Source organism: Mus caroli, chromosome 9 (genome assembly GCF_900094665.2).
Source record: "Mus caroli chromosome 9, CAROLI_EIJ_v1.1, whole genome shotgun sequence".
NCBI classification, from domain to species: domain Eukaryota; kingdom Metazoa; phylum Chordata; class Mammalia; order Rodentia; family Muridae; genus Mus; species Mus caroli.
The window spans coordinates 44,201,814-44,219,789 of record NC_034578.1 but is presented as its reverse complement, the minus strand read 5'-3'; the positions used below and the strand labels follow the sequence as shown (position 1 = coordinate 44,219,789).

The 17,976-nt window shown below is 47.2% G+C and overlaps 1 long non-coding RNA gene across 1 annotated transcript; it reads left to right on the top strand.

Annotated features, from left to right (window-relative positions):
- Positions 1 to 13,378: 13,378 nt before the first annotated feature.
- Positions 13,379 to 17,647, top strand: LOC115031897. The gene is made up of 3 exons (XR_003837530.1): positions 13,379 to 13,536; positions 16,702 to 16,845; positions 17,280 to 17,647. It is a non-coding gene; the product is annotated as an uncharacterized LOC115031897 (long non-coding RNA).
- Positions 17,648 to 17,976: the final 329 nt, after the last annotated feature.

Sequence of the window (17,976 nt, the reverse complement as noted above, 5' to 3'; positions counted from 1 at the left end):
GGGCTATCACTTGGATAGTTTCTTCTGACACCTGTCTTTATGCTCTGCCTTTCCTTAGGCTCATTCCCCCTGGTTGAACAATGTACACTCCGGTGACCAGGGGCCAAAAGGCTCTAGTTATGTACAGGTAGACACCAGGACTACCACACAGACCAAACTCCCGAGAACTCGGGCTCCACGATGGGTGATCCTGTTGCTTAGATCTCATGACGTGCTCGACGCCTGCTGATGGGTGCATGCTCAGAGCTTTACGTGTCTGTTGCTGTTCTTATTCATCTGCTTGTTTTCCAAGCCAGAGCATCTCTCCACAAGGATGAGACCAGAGGGTGATGGAGAGAACGCCTCCTTCTCTTTATGGAACTTTTTCTAGGAGTTCTAACTCTACCTCTAAATCAGACTCCTGGAAAGTCCCACCTGGGTGAATTTTCTTTTGGTTGGTTGTCCTAGAGGCAATGGGAAAGTCCATGCCTGCAGGGCCATGGAGGGGTAAGAATTCCATCTATCTCCAAGAAGCAGCTTCTCCCAACTGACTGGCACCTTCCCGTGGTGCTCTAGAGGACTCGGGAGCCCACTGTCCCTCTCTATCTCTTCTGTTGATAGTTGTCTGGAGGGACGGAGAGATTCTGTGTCCTCCAGGTGTTTAGGTTTGTGACTTAGCTGTTTCCTCCCCTCAGAGGCTACCCCAAAGTTACTATTCAGGGATGGCATGGATCTCGAGGTCACGCCTACCTGCAGGCTCTCATTCGTCTTCATCCTGGCTCTAGCAGATGGATAAGGCTAGCTATAGCCTCGTGTGAAAAACAGAGTTTCAAGGAGGCCGAATAACTCCTCATTCTAATGTGCCTCCTGAAACTGTCATTCTGTCATCTAACCCTGCCCCAGATATCCTGTCTCCATGGAGGCTGAGAGAGGTTAACCGACTTACCTGAGATCTTGCTGCCAGTGACTCGTGGCACAAAGAATGAAATCAGGATCAATTTGATTCAAAACCCCTTTCGTGTTTCCTCTTCTAACTTGCTCCGCCTTTCCGTTTCAGCCGTGTCCCTTCACTCTCTGTGGCTACTCTTGTTTCCTTTACAGTAGATGAAACCTCCAGCACGAAGAGAGTTCTGGGCTGCAGCATAGATTGTGTCTTGGGCATATTGTGTTCTGAAACCAGAGATCTCGGCTCCCTTTCCTTCTTATTTCCTTGGTTTAGCTACATTGGTAAAAAGGGAGGGAAGGGAAGAGAAAGAACGAGGGAAGGTGGGCAGGGAGAGAGAAAGAGGAGGGAGGAGACCTGAGGGGCAGGAGAGTGTGAGAGCAAGTGCGCATCAGGGAAAGGGGAGGAAAAAGAAGGGAAGGCTAGCGGAGAGATCCGAAGAGAGACAGAATACACATGCACACTCACGCTTCTTGTCCCCATGAAGCCAGTGGCTCTCCTCCCCTCCCACGTCTTGAGTCACTAATGCCTTGGCTTTGGTCTAAGTCACTGTTGCCAGCTGGTGGCATTAAGAGTTGGGATTGCCAGCTCGGTCACAGGTGACAGATTTGGGAACATCATCACAGTCCTGGCTCCTTCCCAGTAGACCCAATGGGTCATGGAAATGCCCGGGGTTGGCGCTAACTGGGAACAGAAAGAGACTGCCTACTGTAGGTACAAGTGAAGAGGGGTATGCCCCAGGAGTTTAACACTTTCATGTAAGTGGTGTCTCCATCAAGTATTAATAATGTTCCTATAATTGATACTTCAGGGCAATAACCTCTGACAAAATGGCCCTGATTAGCAGATAATTGAGTGTGTTGGATTGTGTCCTGAGAGAGCTGAACGCCAGGCAAGGCCCATTAGCCCATCATAATGACCCCCTTTGTCAGGTATTAGTGTCATTAAGAGCCTGCTCTCTGAAATCAGTCCCTTTATTTAACTCTTTTCCCTAATTATATGGATCATTTTACAAATCAAAGCAAATGTTTGCATACAGCCCCTGGGCATGCAACAGAGAAGAGATGGAGGAGAGGGCTGGGGATTCCTGAATGGAGAGTCCTTCCTAAGGAGGACCAGACAATGTGAGTTTTCTAGAGGCAGTTCCCTAGGAAACCTAGTGTCACATGAGGGTACAGCATACCTGGTTGGCTGGGAGACTGGGGTGGTGGTGGGGAACATGGAGGAGCTAAGGATGCATTCTCAGGAGAACTTGAGGGCCACATAGAAGCCAACACCTGAATCATGTTGGCAAAGTTGCTGGCAGCCTACACTGAGAGTGGCGGAATCTGTAACACAGAAATCAGTAAGCTGGAACACGTTGGAACCTGAGCCCAGCGCTTAGAAGACACAGAACACCCGAGCTAATCATCTAGGTTATGCCCAGAGCAGCTCACATCTCTGTCAAGAAGCAGGTAGGCACCCCTCAGATTGGCAGGGAGAAAGAAGAAGCAGAACTCTGATGTTCCTAAGCTGGGGAGATCTGGCACAAATGCCCTCACTGAGAGCTGCCAGCTGGGCAAGCAATGAGTGCTCTGGGGACACTGGGGGGACTTACAGGATGGTCAGCCCACAGGCCACACACATCAGGTTGAAACAACAAAAAGGCCAGGGGACAGAAAGTCACTTTCTGACCCATTCTCTTCAGCAACACACTCTGACTCATTAAGAAATGGAGATGATCTCCCATTTATTTAAATGCAATGACTGCCTGACAACATCCCCACCTGCACCCTCTCTGTGCACAGCTTTTTATTCCAGGGCAGCTGCAATGTGAGTGTATTGGGAAGGAGGTCACAGTCTCTAGCAAGAAGGCAGAGACGAAGGACAGACAGCATTTTGGTAGCCAGGAAGGATATATTTTTATATATACCAAAAATGAAGAGGCAAAGAAGCTGTCCATTACAGGAAAGGGCCCCAAAGTTGCTGAGCTGGAGAGAATTTATTTGGTCAAGTGATGGGTGATTTTCTCTAGAGGAGTATGGACCTCTGGTGGGCCCTGGGGTGGTAACTAGACCCCATTTCCTCTCCATAGCCCATTTCCGCACTTTGACTGTTTGTGGAGTGTGCTTCCCTTGTCTTAATCACAAAGGGCCTGTGCGCTTGTGATTTGTGTTGGGCCTGGTGCATTTCCCAGCATTGGCCTTGGGTGGAAGCTGCCAGCCAGGCAGAGAAACTGCCAGGGTTTTCTGCCGAGGAAGCAGAATTTTGGTGGTGGAGTGTGACATTCTCCTCTCAGAAATAATACCTTTCATTTAAGGTAGGAGAGGAGGTTTGACATCCCGTGAAAATATGATTTCAGCCCTGTTCTGCTTGGAGTGGAGTTTTTCGGTGGGGTCTAGTTGCTGAACCAAGGAAGCAAAGATCCTAAGCTGATGCAGGTAAATGGTGGTCTAAGGACCAGAAAGTAGCACTCTTCCCAGAATGGGAATGAATACGGGGAGAATCTTTCTGACTCTAACTCTCCAAGGAGCCCAGTTCTACTCTGTCTTCAAAGAATGTTACTGTCAGGGCAACACCGAGAATAGAATAATTTGGTATATGAGTGGATTCAATATTTAATATTATGGAAGATTCTAAGTAGTGATATAGAATTGCTTTTTTAAAAAAAATCAACAAACATTACACTGCCTGAACCAAGGTCCTGTGTACTGTGTATAGAAAGAATAAGACATGGTACCTGCCTTCGAGGAGCTACATCTGTGTTGGTGTTGGTGTATAAAACACCACCTCCACATGGTGCATTAACGAATAATGCTGTAATGGAAATGCATGCTGAGTGTTACAGTAACACAGTGTGGGAGAAGCTAATGACCTCTGCCTGGGAAAAAGGGCAAGGTTTTCCTGAAGACACAATGTTTAAGCTGAGCGTTGGCCAGATAAAGGACTGAAGTCAAGTACAACAAGCAAGGAGGGACAGCTACAGTTTATCAGGAACTCTCCTGTCAATCGAGAGTAGCTGCAATCTATCAGGGGCTCTTGCGTGGTGATCACAACCCCCAGTTGTATGGATCGATGACTGCATGTAAAATGCTCTGCAGAACCTGCTTCATCGGATCTCCATCGTGTCTTCCAAGAGGAGTTATTTCTAACATCACCACTTCACAGTCCAGGAAATGATGGCTTGGAGGGAATCTATGAAGATTATATCATCTTCTACAGTCACACCGTTATTAAGTATTAAGCAATCAAGATTTAAACCTGGACTTTGGAAGCCAGAATAAAGGACTTTCCCATCTACAAGCTTGTCTCCCCAATTGCTGTGCAAATGTTCCTTTGTGTAATCAACATAGTGACCGGGAAAACAGGTTTCCTTAGCTCGTTTCAGGAGGGACAATTGGCAGTGGCAGACCGTAGTCTGTGCTATGCAGAGTCACACTGAGAAGAGCTCATTGAGAAACTTGCAGAGGGAATGAGAAGTGGATAAAGTGAAACCAGTGTTAGATGATGCATGGTCTCTGCAATTATGTCCATGTCTCAATCCCTAGAGTGCTCAGCTAGACAAAGGGGTATAGACAGAATTAAGGTCATTAGTCAGTTGATCTTGACATAGGGAGCTAGGGAGATGGATGGTTTTGGGTTTTGTGATGGGATCAATGAAATCCAAGCTTTTCTTGAGGGGAAGAAAGAAGCAGGAGAGATGCAGAGAGACAGACAGAGACACAAGAGACAGACAGAGACAGAAAGAGACAGAGATACAAGATGCAGGTGGCCTCTATATACTGCAAATGGCAAGGAGCCAGATCCTCCCCAAATCCAGGAAAATCTGCAGGGTTACCAACATGAATTTTACCCTGGTGAGAACCACTTCAGACTTCTGAGCTCCAGAGCCAGAAGATAGTAATTGTGTTGTATTAATCCTGTGAGTGTACGGCAGGAGGAGCCAGCTCATGACGATCTTGCAAACCAGACAGAGGAGTTCACTATTGATTGAGTAGTTTGAAAAAGTGAACAAAGAGGTAGTGAATGTATGGTCCAGTGCAGTTTACCCATGAGGGATGTGGTTGCAGTGTCCTTAGGTTCAGTCACTCTATTTTAAGTTACCCAGTTCCACACATTCTTTGGAGAACTAGAGAGTAAAAAGTCAATGTTACATGACCATAAATATCCACAGAGAATGAATGATCAGGGAAGACAGGGAGGCAAGTCTGCAGGAAGGTGGTATTGGATGATCCATGAAGGGAACAGACCAGTATTCCATTGGCCCTTTCATTTGACGATTATTGACTGTTGAGGTGCTGTACTCCTGATATTCTGGACAGACCATGGAATAGTGGTTCAATGTGTGTTCCATTATAGTTGCCATGGGACTCATGGCTCTGGGACAGCAAGACATTAAATAAAAAGTCAAAAGATACTAAGATGTACATCATGACAGATTGCAGTTTGTGCCATGGAGCAAGAGAGTAGGGTGTTCTGAGAGCACAGTAGGACACTCCTCCTGCCATAAACTTAAAGAGCTAACACAACACAAATTCTTCTAGTTCTGGAGTTCAGAGGTCTGAAGTGGGTCTCATTTACACTGAAGCTTTCATGGAAGGCCTTTATTGGGGAATGATGTTTAGCAGAATGTTCATGTCGGAGATGGACTTCATTCAGTAGTGTGTGAAAAAATGTGAAAAGTAGAGTCTCCTGTGAAGACTGCTTTTGGTGAAGACATAGTGTATTCAAGTGACAGAAGAGCTAGTGGTAGCATTTGTGTACAAGGGCCCGCCAAGACAATGTCATGTAGGCATGGGGCTTTATGGAAGGAACCTTTTAAGGATTTTGGGTCTAAGCCCAGGCAACAGAGCAGGTACTGGTTGGGGTGTATGTGTGTGTATAAATGGTCCGATCTAATATGCACTTTATAAATATGATGCTGGCACACCTTCAAAGATGTTCTAGAAGGGCATAGAGACTAATTTTGGAGATCAGGGAGGAGAATGGTGTAATATCTAGGCATGAGATACAGGTACCTTAGATAAGAATAACAGCATTGACAGTGACTGAGTACATTTGACATTTTTTGAAGATAAGTTAATCTATGGTTGGCAGTAGATTGAATATAGGAAATGAAGGGAGATGTTGGAAATAATCCAACCCCCTGGTCTCTAGTAAAATGACTAACGGATGGAGGAATCATTTACCGCCACGAGATGGGTTGGGTGGACAATTGTGATAGGGGAGGATGCCAAGCATTTTGTTTTGAAATATATTAAATTTAAGAACCGTTTGAGAGCCTCCTTTGAGATGTCAAGTTAGATAGTTTTATAGGTGGAACTGGCACTGTGAAATGAGCCTGAGAATGGGGCTAAAGAAATAAATCTAAGAAGTGTTACATGGACGCTGAAACTGTGGGGAAAGACAAGAACCTGGAACTGACCCTGGAGAAACTCTGGCCTTACAGTGTAATTCTGAGCCTATGGCGTCTCAGCCAAGAGTCTATATTCTCTCCCAGCCTTGCTCTTCTTACTAGTAGTGAGGCTAGGCTGAGAGACTAGATCTTAATAAGGAAACAGGAGCAGGAATGACAGAGAAAAGCCTATCTGTGACTCTCCAGTCTCTCTCTTTCCTATAGCAGCATGCTTTTAGGCCTCTGTTGTTTGAGTTCTTGAGTAACTGTCTCAAACAGATCCCCTAAGGTGTGTCGTGGACAGTGCATGAGGAGGAAGTGACCTATTATGATAAGCTGCTAGGACTAACGTTGAATGCTATTGCAGCCTACCTAACCTTACCTCCCCTACCCTATTTTATCCAACCTTACCCTACCCTACCCTACCCTACCCTACCCTACCCTACCCTACCCTACCCTGTCCTGTCCTGTCCTGTCCTATCCTAATGATGCTTTAAACGGAGGAACGAACAATGTCAAGAGCAACAACAACAAAATACCCCAGACATAATATTGTGTTTAACAGCATAGGCCCAGGACTCAAACTCTACCCTAGTCTTGTCTTTTATAGTTACTAGGTAAGTAGCCTGGAAAATTCTTTATGTGTCTTAGTTTCCTCATCTAGGAAAGAAGTGGGAACATTTTGAAAGTTAGGAGGAAACCAGGGGCAGCTACACCACACAGACAGGTGAGCTTCAGGAAGGGGAGAGTGACTGGTTAAATGATATCGAAGAACTGAACAAGAAGAGCACACTAGAGAGGGCTCACAGGGCTCCACAACTCCCTGTCCTGGGGGAAGGGTTAGGAGAGGGCAGCTGAGGAGGACATGGTGATGAAGTTTGAAGGTAAAAAGTAGAGAAAGTATGTCTCATGTCTGAGCTGCTTGGTGAGGAAGCAGTCAATACAGAGACTGGGTGGTTACAAGAGGAAGGAGCAGGGCAAGGAAGGCTTTGATTTTAAGATGGGATATTCTAGAGTATAAATAAACAATTGATTAGAGAGTTGAAGCTGGGAGATGTGGTTTGGATGTGAAATATCTCCCAGGGCCGCAAATGTCTGAATACTTGGTCCTCTGAATACAGTGCTGATTTAGGAGGTGGGGCCCAGCTGGAAGAAGTGAGTCATTAGGAGGATGGCCTGCTACTCCAGCCCTGCCTCGGGGTCCATCAATGCTAACATCGTCTCACACATCTGCTGGCCCAGCTCTGAGCAACTCCCACCACCATGGGGGCCTTGTCATGATGGACTGTACCCTCAAACCACGAGCCAACGTAAATATCTCCTCCCCAAGGTTGCTTCTCTTTAAGGCATTTGATCTCGGTGATGAGAAGATGAACTCACGAGGGAGATGTGAAGTTTGGGAATGAAAACTTCACACAGTGAAAGGAAAAAGACCCTGAAGTAGAGTTTTCAGGCAGGAACTAGACCACAGGAGATCGCCTCTCACCCCACTGGACTTGGAGGGAGGGAAGGAGAAAGGAAAGATGGATGCAGATGAAGAGAAAGTGAAGCATTTGGAGGTAGGGAAATGAAGAAGGACTTTTAGGTGGAAAGCCTTGTTCCTTACTATTAAAAGATGGGTGTGGCTCTCTGAGGAAAACTGGGCAAGTTGTCATCTTTAAGGGAGTGGGCCCACTAGTCCTACTGGGTGGGCATCTGTTTACTGTTGCCTGATATAGGTCTGGATTGATCTTGACCATAGTTCTCTGGTAGGACAGAGTTCATCTAGAACAGCCATTCTCAAACTATGGGTCATGACACCATTGTAGAGTTTTTTAGCAGTGTTTGGCCCCAGTGCACACACCTCCCCACCCCACCTTGCCCATTGGCTTTCTTTGTAGCTAGATTTTTCTCTATCTAATGAGCTTTATCTGGGATCTTCTATCCTGACCTTCTGCCTCATTTCAACTTAACTATCTAGAACGTCTTCAGCATCCTCCTCTTTCCAACTAAATCCAAATTGTTCGTCTATGCTTAGATTTAATAAGTACTCCATTGGTCTTTATACAGTCACCTGCCCTGCTCTCTCCCTAACACTTGGCCTGTACTTCCCTCTGTTGAAGATAGCATGTTCATGACCAATATCTCCAGCACCTCTGTGCTATATTCCACGGGCATGCTCTCTGTATGGTTGTGTAGGGGTTTTCATCTGAGAAGATATCTGTCTGCCCTGAATGCATTACCTCAAAAAATGGTGTAAATTTCGTCAAGTGAGGTTCAAGATTTCACCTTACATGTCTTTGGGTCTCCTGGGATGCCTCACATGTAAAAGGACCTCAGTAAATGTTGGCTGATAATTTCTCTAATGTATGCATGAAGAAGCTTACAGAATAGAATGTCAAGGCTTGAGCTGGACTTGAACTGTGTTTTCTGTTATATTATTCTTAAAGTCTGCCTGGATTGCAACATTTTCCAGTGATGAGACAAAGAACAGCAAACACAACTCACCTGCCCCCATCCCCACTAAGAAGGATGCGTCAGAAAAGGATTCTAATCTCTAGCATCCATGGTGACCTTTGGATGGTGGAAAAATGTTGTCAGTGCTAATAAAGCCTTTGTACATTGGTCAGGGCTTACTAATTGCCCAGAAAGAATGATGGCATTGCTGGGCTTTGGGAAGCAGGCAGCAGAAGAAACATGTTTGCACAGATTGAGGGGCAAGATGTGGGTCCCCTTGGCTGTGAGGCTCTCTCATTATGAACAAGCTCAGGAGAGCTGTGAGGGCATGCCGTTTTAAATAACAGCTTTCCAAGGTCCTTTGCCTTTGAATGTAGTGGGTGTGCTCATCTGGAACTCACATGAGTCCTGTATCCACCTCCGGTTTACTAAGTGCAGGCAAGTTTCCTTGTGTGGGGAAGATCTGGTAAACTTTTACTCAGCTTGTCTCCCACCTCTTGGATCTTAGAAGTTACTATGCAGCCAGGCAGTGGTGGCACAGACCTTTAATCCCAGTACCTGGGAGGCAGTGGCAGGTGGATCTCTGAGTTTGAGGTCAGCCTGGTCTTCAGAGTGAGTTCCAGGATAGCCAGGGCTACACAGAGAAACCCTGTCTTTAAAAAAGAAAGGAAGAAAGAAAAGAAGGGAGGGAGGGAGGGAGGGAGGGAGGGAGGNGAGGGAGGGAGGGAGGGAGGGAGGGAGGGAGAGAGAGAGAGAGAGAGAGAGAGAGAGAGAGAGAGAGAGAGAGAGAGAGAGAACTAAGCATGTGATCTTTAGGGTTTCAGTAACTCTGGGGCCAAAACTGTGGCAGGCAAACATCTGAATGCCAGCCTTCACCGACACAGTGCCCATCAGGCCCCTCTTTTGCTTTCTGCTCTACTCAGTGCCTCCCATTCCCTTTCCTTCACTATCCAGAGCCATCATTCTTAGAGAAATAGACATCAGTCTAGCAAGGGTCAATGGCGAGAAGAAAGGAGCGCACAGTAGGCACTCTATAATTGCTGAAATTCCATGAAGAAGGCACAAGGATGCCTACCACAGACCCTGCTAGTTAATGCTTTTGTACCCAGGCTGCCTTCTGAAGGAAAAGAGTGAAAATAATCAGTGAGTTGGGGGGTGGGGAAGATGTGCTGAGATGAGAACTCAATTCATAAAATGCTTGTCTTCAAGTATGAGGTCATGAATTTGATCCCTAGAACCTATGTAAGAAAATGCAAGGTGGTGCACACTTGGGATCCCAGTGCTGAGGAGGCAGGGACAAGTGGATCTTGGGGGCTTGCTAGCCAGCCAGCCTAGCCTATTGGCAAGTTTCAGGCCCACTAGTGACCCTGTTTCAAAAAGAAATAGTAGAAGATACCTGAGGTTGTCCTCTGGTCTACACACACACACACACACACACACACACACACACACACACACTTTGTCAGTTATTTCAGATAATTCCATCCATCTAGCTGAGACTCTGTGAGAAGGGCCAGCTTGGTAGATGAGCTGCCCAGTCTGTGGCTGGCCCACTCCTTTGCTGATAGGTGTGTAGCCTGCCTCCCTGAGCAGCCTGCCTCCCTGAGCAGCCTGCCTCCCCAAGCCCTCTCCTCCCTGCTCTGCATGTGCTCCACTTCTGCTCTGCTCCAGGAGGAGGTCAGCAGGCTGTCTCTTACATTTTCGTCTGTCTCAGCTAACAGGTCTCAGACAGGCAGGCAGGCATGGCTCAGCAGGATCCTTCCCAGGAAGATGACTGTGCCCACAGTGAAGAAACTGCCTTTGTCCTCCCTGGAGTCCTGGGTATATGAGTCTGAGTCTGAGGTTGGGGGAAATGTGATTGCACTCTAGGGCACAGCTGACACGGAACCCAGTTGGATTAGGGATGAGAAGGACATGATTGCTTTCAGAATCACAGATGGAGACGTCTTATTGTCTGTCCTCCCTAGTCCCACTCTTGCTAGAAAGGAAGAGAGAATTCTGAACACATCCTTTCTAAGTAGATGCTCCTGGCGAATGAACTCCCAGAATCTGAGAACTTTGGTCTATCCGAAGCTTGGGATTCAGTTGCCCAACAGTAAGAAGCCATGGGGCATGCTGGGAAAATTCTCTAGGGACCTTCATCTCTCACTGATCTGGGAGTCTAAGCTATGCTGGGACACAGGCGTCTTTTTGTGTTCTGATTATAGCTGTGATTCGTGGTCACCCTGATTTCACCTTTCCCCCTGACAGCCCAAAGAGTGGAGCAGGAGAGGAAATGAGAGGAGGAGAGGAGGCGAGATGAGTGTGTTCAAGGGAGGCCAAGAGCTGTTGTTTGTTCCATCCCTCCCACAAATGACCTGGTTCATTATGAAAAAGGTTCAACTGATATTGAGTCATAACATGAGGGAGGGGGAAAGAGCCCAACTGATAGCTCTTGGGGACATCTGGAGGCAATGGATTCCTGGGGGGTCAGGTGGAAAGGAAGCAGAGGGCGGAGGGGGAGAGAGTGGAGAGTGTGGCCTGGCTTGAGATGAGACTCCCAAGCATCTGTGCTTTTGTTAGCCATGGAACATGCACATCTAATCCCAATTAACTTCTGTCACCATCTCCAATTCAGCTTCTCTGTTAGTGCCAGTGACAAGACTGTAGTTGCTGGGGCCTGGGCTGGGAATACCTCACATTGCTTATGTGAAGGGACCAGGTGGGTTCACCCTGCCAGGGCATCAATAGAAACCTCGGCAACATCTGCTGCATCTGTATTCCAAGGTTTGGACCCTGTTTCCAGCTCCCTACTGTGAGATTATCTGGGAACTGGGGTTGATCTTTGGGGTCTTTGCATTTGGGGCTTAGGGACTCTGCTAACATCCCTACCTGGAACTCCCTTATACGCATGCTTCCTTGCACCTAAAGGCAATTGTAAAAGTGTGGAGGCTTGAGATGGCACCTCTAGGAGCCCCTGGGTTAGGTGGGGGGTATCTAAGAGCTACACATCTACTGGACAAAGGAAGAACTTGACCAGGGGCTCTCTGGCTGCATTGACACTATGGTAGCTATAGTGATATGCGGATGTTCGCATCTAAATTAATTCAAATTGAAATTCTAAAGGTTTCCGCCCTTCAGTCAAAGTATGGCATTTCAAATGCTGCAGAGCGGTATGTGGCTCTGGATCACCAGGTCACACAGAAGTGGCACAAAGCATTTATGTTGGCTACAAGTTGTGTTGGACAGAGCTCATATGGGGCATCTCTTCCAGTTAGACCTTTGTGGTAGTCCCATGGGACTAGTTCCATAGTCTCTGAAGTCTCACTTCGTATTATCTCCTAGCATCTGCCAACACACACACACACACACATTCCCGCACATGTGCTCACATGCACACTCACCTGCATGATGCATACAAGCACATGCATATTGACGTCTTCCACTAGGGCAGTGTTGAGAGATCGCAAACACATTGCAGAAGGGGTAGCTGGGCTCTCACATTGCTTGTAGCCTACAGTAGCCATGGTATGAAGGTATGGTTTATCCACGGATGGAGAAACAAAGAAAACATTGTTCAGACACGCAAGGATCCTTTCATCCTTTGTCACGAATATAATCCTGCCACTGTAACCAAGCAGATGAACCTGGAGGACATTATGCCAAGTGAGTTAACACAGGCACAGGCAGAGACGCCCTACTTGTTTCACAATCTCACCTGTGTGTGTGTGTGTGTGTGTGTGTGTGTGTGTGTGTGTGTGAGATCTCAGCAAGTCCAATTCACTGAAACGAAGAAGGCAGTTAACAGAGGGCACATGTCGGGGGTCCAGGGGTAGGGTTGAGGAGGTACAATCTTCCAGTTTTAAGAGGCTGGGACTATAGTTCAGGTGACTGCCTTGCATGCATGAGGCTTTGGGCTCCATCCTTAGCACCCCACAATATACCTCACTCCCCCTATAAAAAAGTAAGTTCTAGAGAGCTAATGATCAACAAATTAGTTACAATTAATAATTCATCATCAACTCAAAGTACACTTTATTAAGAAACCTCCATCAAAACACCTTAAATATTCCCATTTTTTCTTAATTTTGCCTCAACAGAGCCAGAGTGAGGGCCAGGGAGCTGGTTCCATGAGTAAAGCGTTTGCTACACAAGTGGGAAAACCACAGCTTGGCACCTCAGCATCCACATGAAATATTGGATTGCAGAGTGCCATGGCTTCCCTGTAACCCCAGCACACAGGAAGTAGAGCTAGGAGGTTCCCAGAGAAAACTGGCTGGCTGAGCCAGGAAGACTTAGGTTCAAGTGAGAGACCCTGCCTTAAAATATAAAGGTGAAGGCTGAATCAGGAAGGCCCCTAACATCAACTTTTGGCATTTACCTGCACATATATACATACATACGTACATACATACATACATACATACATACTCACGTAGACACAACACAAATAGACACATGCAAAAGAAGAAGAAGCTAATATGAGAAAGGACAACTGAGCCATTAGTGGGCACTGTTCCTCCCCTCTCATGAGATGTTATGGACTTTAAACTGAGTGAAGTTACCCATGATGCACTTGTTTCCTGAGGACCTATTGCCTGTGTGGCATTGGTCCGGGTGTGGGAGGAGTGTGGCATTGGGAAAGGTTCTGTATTCTGTGACACTTTTTGGAAGTAGAGAAAGCACCAGACTGCCAAGCAGTGGTGTCTCCGTGAGAGTCACCTGCCTTGTCATGTGGGTCTGGGATTGTGAAGACAACTCTCAGACCTCGGAAGCCCTTGCTGTAAACACAGAGGCTGTGATGCACCCATGGCTATGTAGTGTGGTAAGTGCTTCATCAGAGGGATGCCAGTCCATTGTGAGGACAGTGTGCGGGTCAAAGACAGGCACAGTCCCCTTTGACCCCCAGTTTACCCCGTAGGAAGTGGGGAGTGGCATGGTGAGTAAAAAGGTCTCCTCCGTGCTAGGATTTTTCTCTTCCCAGAAGCTGCATGCCTGAAAGCACCACAGAGGCAGCTGTTTCCAGGTGTGGATGCCCGGTGACACAGGATCCAGCAGCAGCCTTTACTTCCTTTAAAGCCTGTGGAGGCCTGGAAGGCTCTCACCTTTCCCCTGGCCTCCTCTCTTGGCTTCCCTCCCTCCTTCCAGGTTGCACAGCCCCGGCCCAGGTCTTGTCATATTTCCTACTGGATCGGGTGTTTAATTAAAATCATAATTAAAATTGATCTCCTCATTAGCATGCACCTGCTCTGCCTCTCACATCCTTGCGTTCCATTATCCACTGAAGATGTCAAGACAGACAGGCGAGAGCCAGACCCTAGGCCGGCCCAGCCGTCTGGGGCTGGCCGACGACAACATCTGGACTGTGGTGGAAAGGCCAAAATTTGCAGCCGGACAGCAAACAATTAGCACCAGGCAGCTGTCTTGGGAGAGGTGAGACAGTGAGGTGGCCTGCAGAGAGGAGGCTGTGCACAGTGGCTATACTGGGAAATTAGCTTTCACTTTCTGTTCCTCACCCTGCCCCTGTACATGTGTGTATATGAACATGTATGACCCTCAGCTGACCTGTGATAAACCAATAAATAGTTCCTTGCCCAGGAGTGTCTAGAGAGAGCAGTGAACCCATGGGGTCCTGCGATGGAAGCCAGTGAGGATTGCTTTAATCTTTACCATGACTGCCCTTCAGGGGGCGCCTGTGAGAACAAAGGTAGCTGCTAGGCTCAGGGCTGGCCTGCCCTGCCTCCCAGAATGAGGCTAAGACTAAGGAAGGTGCTGGGTGCTAGGCTGCAGGAGAGACAGTGCTTCACTCTTAGAAAAGGGGAGAGGGCTCAGGAGAAGAGAACCAACAGGGATGTAAACTAGTAGCCTTCCAGAGTGCAAGACTGCAGATATGAAGAATGTAGGGATTCATTAATTGTGGTAAAACCTGCATAACATAACCTTGACCGGCTGGACTACTTCGAATTGATGGGGAGTAGTTAAATAGATTCACGTTGTGTAACAACTTTCCAGAACTTTTCATTTTGCAACACTTGAGAGTCGGTGCCCATTGAACAGGACGTTCTTCCTCACTCTCTGGCTCCAGGTAACCAGTATTACATGTTTTGCCTCTATTATTTTGATGGCTTTGGATACCTTATACGAATATGTGGCATCCTGGCTTATATTGCTAATGCTTCTTCCCTTTCTCCCTTCCTTCCTTTTATCCTTCCTTCGTTCCTCCCCTTGCTTGCTTTTTTCCATGCTGACCATAGAGCCCAAGGTCTTGTGTAGAACAACATGGTGCCACTGAGTTATACCCTAGTGCAGGGATCTCACATTTTAGGCCTCACAACATTCCACTGTAGGACTAGGCTCCGTTTTCCTTAGCCATTCTTTTGTTGATAGACCCTTGCTTTTCTACCCATCAGCCACGAATAATGGGGCTATGAATACACATGGAGGTTGCAATTTTTCTTCAAGATTCATTTCAAACTGTCCTGCAACATACCCAGAAGTAGAATTGCTGAATCCTATGCTAATTCTATTTTTAGTGTTTGGAGGACCGCTGTGTTGTTTTCTATAGCAGTGATACAAAGTTTCATCCTTTCTAGCTGGGTAAGCCAAAGGCTCTGCTCTCTTGCTGTCTCTGTTCTCCTTAGAACTTCTCTTTATCTCCGCCCCCTCCTTTCCTTTTCTTTCATTTGAGCCAGCCTCATCGCCATGGGGTAATAGGCTATTGTGGCTTGGCTTTGTATTCCCTTGGTGTTTAGTGATGCTAGGCATCTTCCCACGTGTTATTTCCCCTGCATTCTGGGACAGTATTTTGTTATTATTAATCTAAGTCAGATTGACCTCACATGGGGAGCTAGTGTGTCCAAGAGCAAGTGCTATGGGCAAGGAGATTCAGGTTTTAGAACATTCCTCTCCCACAGCTTTGCCTGTCACTGGCTAGTTAATATTCCGGGAGAAACGATGTCTGTTGGGGCTTGACGGTCCCATGCCCTCCATAGGCTTATGAGGTTGAACACTTGGTCTCCAAGTGCTCGCCTTGCTTTGGAAGGTTGGGGAGTTCCGCTGAAGAAAGTGAGTTACTGTGCGGTGGCCTTGACGCTTATGATCGGATTTCAGTTCCTGCCCCATCGCTGCTTTCTGACAGCAGGCAATGTACCCAGTGTTTCATCTTCCTGTGATGTCTGTGCCTTCTCTGCCATCATGGGTTGTAGTCCTCCCTGTCTAAACCAGTGCTTCTCAACTTGTGGGTCACAACCCTCTGGGCAAACCTGTATGTCCAAAAATATTTACATTCATAATAGTAGTAAAATTACAATTATGAAGTAACAGTGAAAATAATTTAATGACTGGGGGTCTCCACAGCATGAGGAGCTGATTAAAGGGTCTCAGCGTTAGGAAGGTTGAAGAGTCCTTTTTCCTTATTGGCTCTAAACCAAGCAAGCTCATTCTTGCTGAAGTTGCTTGCCTGGTAGTTGTGAGCCTGTTTGCAAATAATTTTTTTTTTAAAGGGATTCATAACACTCAGCTTATAAGCTGGTCTGGAGGAAGGAATGAGGCAACTGGGCTTATACCTTTCTTCTTTGTCTCCCTTGTTAAGCCACTATTTGGATGTAATCCCACAAATGGCGAGAACGGCAGAACTCCCTTGGCCTCTCAGCATAAGCCAGTGTGTCTACTGAGCACATACATGCTTTACGTTAGACTGCACACCAGGGCGCAACACATCCGACCCACGCAGGCAAAGCCTGAGGAGGGACAGGTGAATGCCAGCCAGGTCAGAGCAAGGACGAGCCCATCTGTAGCCTTGGAATGGGAGGGAAAGCCTTGACTCACAGGACCTGGCTCTCCTACCCAATGGGGCCCTTAGGGTTTGAGCAGGACACATAAGGATTCATGGGAATTTTGTAAGGGAGCAGAGCCTCTGCATGAAGAGGAAGTCCTCCCACTGAGCTACATGTCCCTTTGTTGCAACTAAAGTTTGTGTTCTTTTCTTCAGTCTCAGGGAAGGAAGCGGAAATGCTAATCACCCTCCTCCATTACCTGTCATTGATTTGGAGTGGAAGAGCAGGGCCAAGCCGAGGCTTCCTTCCTCTCCAGTGCTTCCTCTTGGTTGTGCTAATTACTTCTTAACCAGAGACCAGTAAGTGCCAGGGTAGCCTTAGCCTAGGATGCTTTTTTAAAGGTCCTCTTTCTGCCCCTCCTCCGTGCTCCCTCCTTCCCCCTTCCTCTTCAGTGTTTGCCCTTGGGGGCTCTTAGCAGAGGTCACCCTCTTGGGGAAGATGATTCCGTAAATGCTACCCATGTGTGCTCACCTCTTGCTACTCCTCAGAGTAGCCAGTAGGTAGCCTGGAAGGTTTGGGGGAGCCAGGTCAAGTACCGATGATGTAGGAGCAGGAGCCAGGGGGAGGCTGGTGTCCACCAGGGAGGTGATTAGCTTCCCTGTGCCTCTCATAATAATCTGTGAGGTTAACAAACAGCCCAGAACAGAGGCCTGTGGTGGTGTGGGACTGGCTCTCCCTAGCCTTGTAAGGGGAGTAGCCCTTCTTAATTGCTAAAGTCTGATTATTCCTATAGGCCCTCAGCTCACCAGCAGTAAGAGACAGCACCAAGGATCGGCCGGGGGACTTGAGGGCTGAGGGACTGATATTGTCTCTGGACTCTGGGACTCAACTTGCGAAAAAAACTCCAGAACTTAAAAACTCAGCTTATTCATCGATCGGTATTGATTGCCTACAACGTGGCCTAGAGAACATTCAAGGCTGTCCTGAGTTTTTGTCTTTGGAAAGATATGAAATGAGCTGAAAAAAATACTCCCAAATAATTCCCTTTTATTTATATCATCATAGAACACTCCCCATACAGATACACACGCACGTGCATGCACTTGCTTCTGAGCTGCACATCCCAAGGTAGACACTGAAAATATTCTTCTCGCTGAACTAAATGGAAATGAGAGAGAGAGAGAGAGAGAGAGAGAGAGAGAGAGAGAGAGAGAGAGAGAGAGAGAGAGAGAGAGAGAGAGAGAGAGAGAGAGAGAGAGAGCATGGTTGTTCTCATTTTGGTCATCTTAGCCCTTCTGGTGATTTGTCCTATGCTAGTCTTGAAAGCTGGGGGCACAGAGATGAGTCTAAGGGGGACCTAGGCAAATGCAAAATTTGAACCAGGCTTGGGAGAGCTTGCATGAGTCACTGAAGCCAGAGAGAAAGCTTTGGGGAGATGCTGGAGCAAGCACACTGGTTAACAGAAAACATACCCAGACCAAGCTCCATCA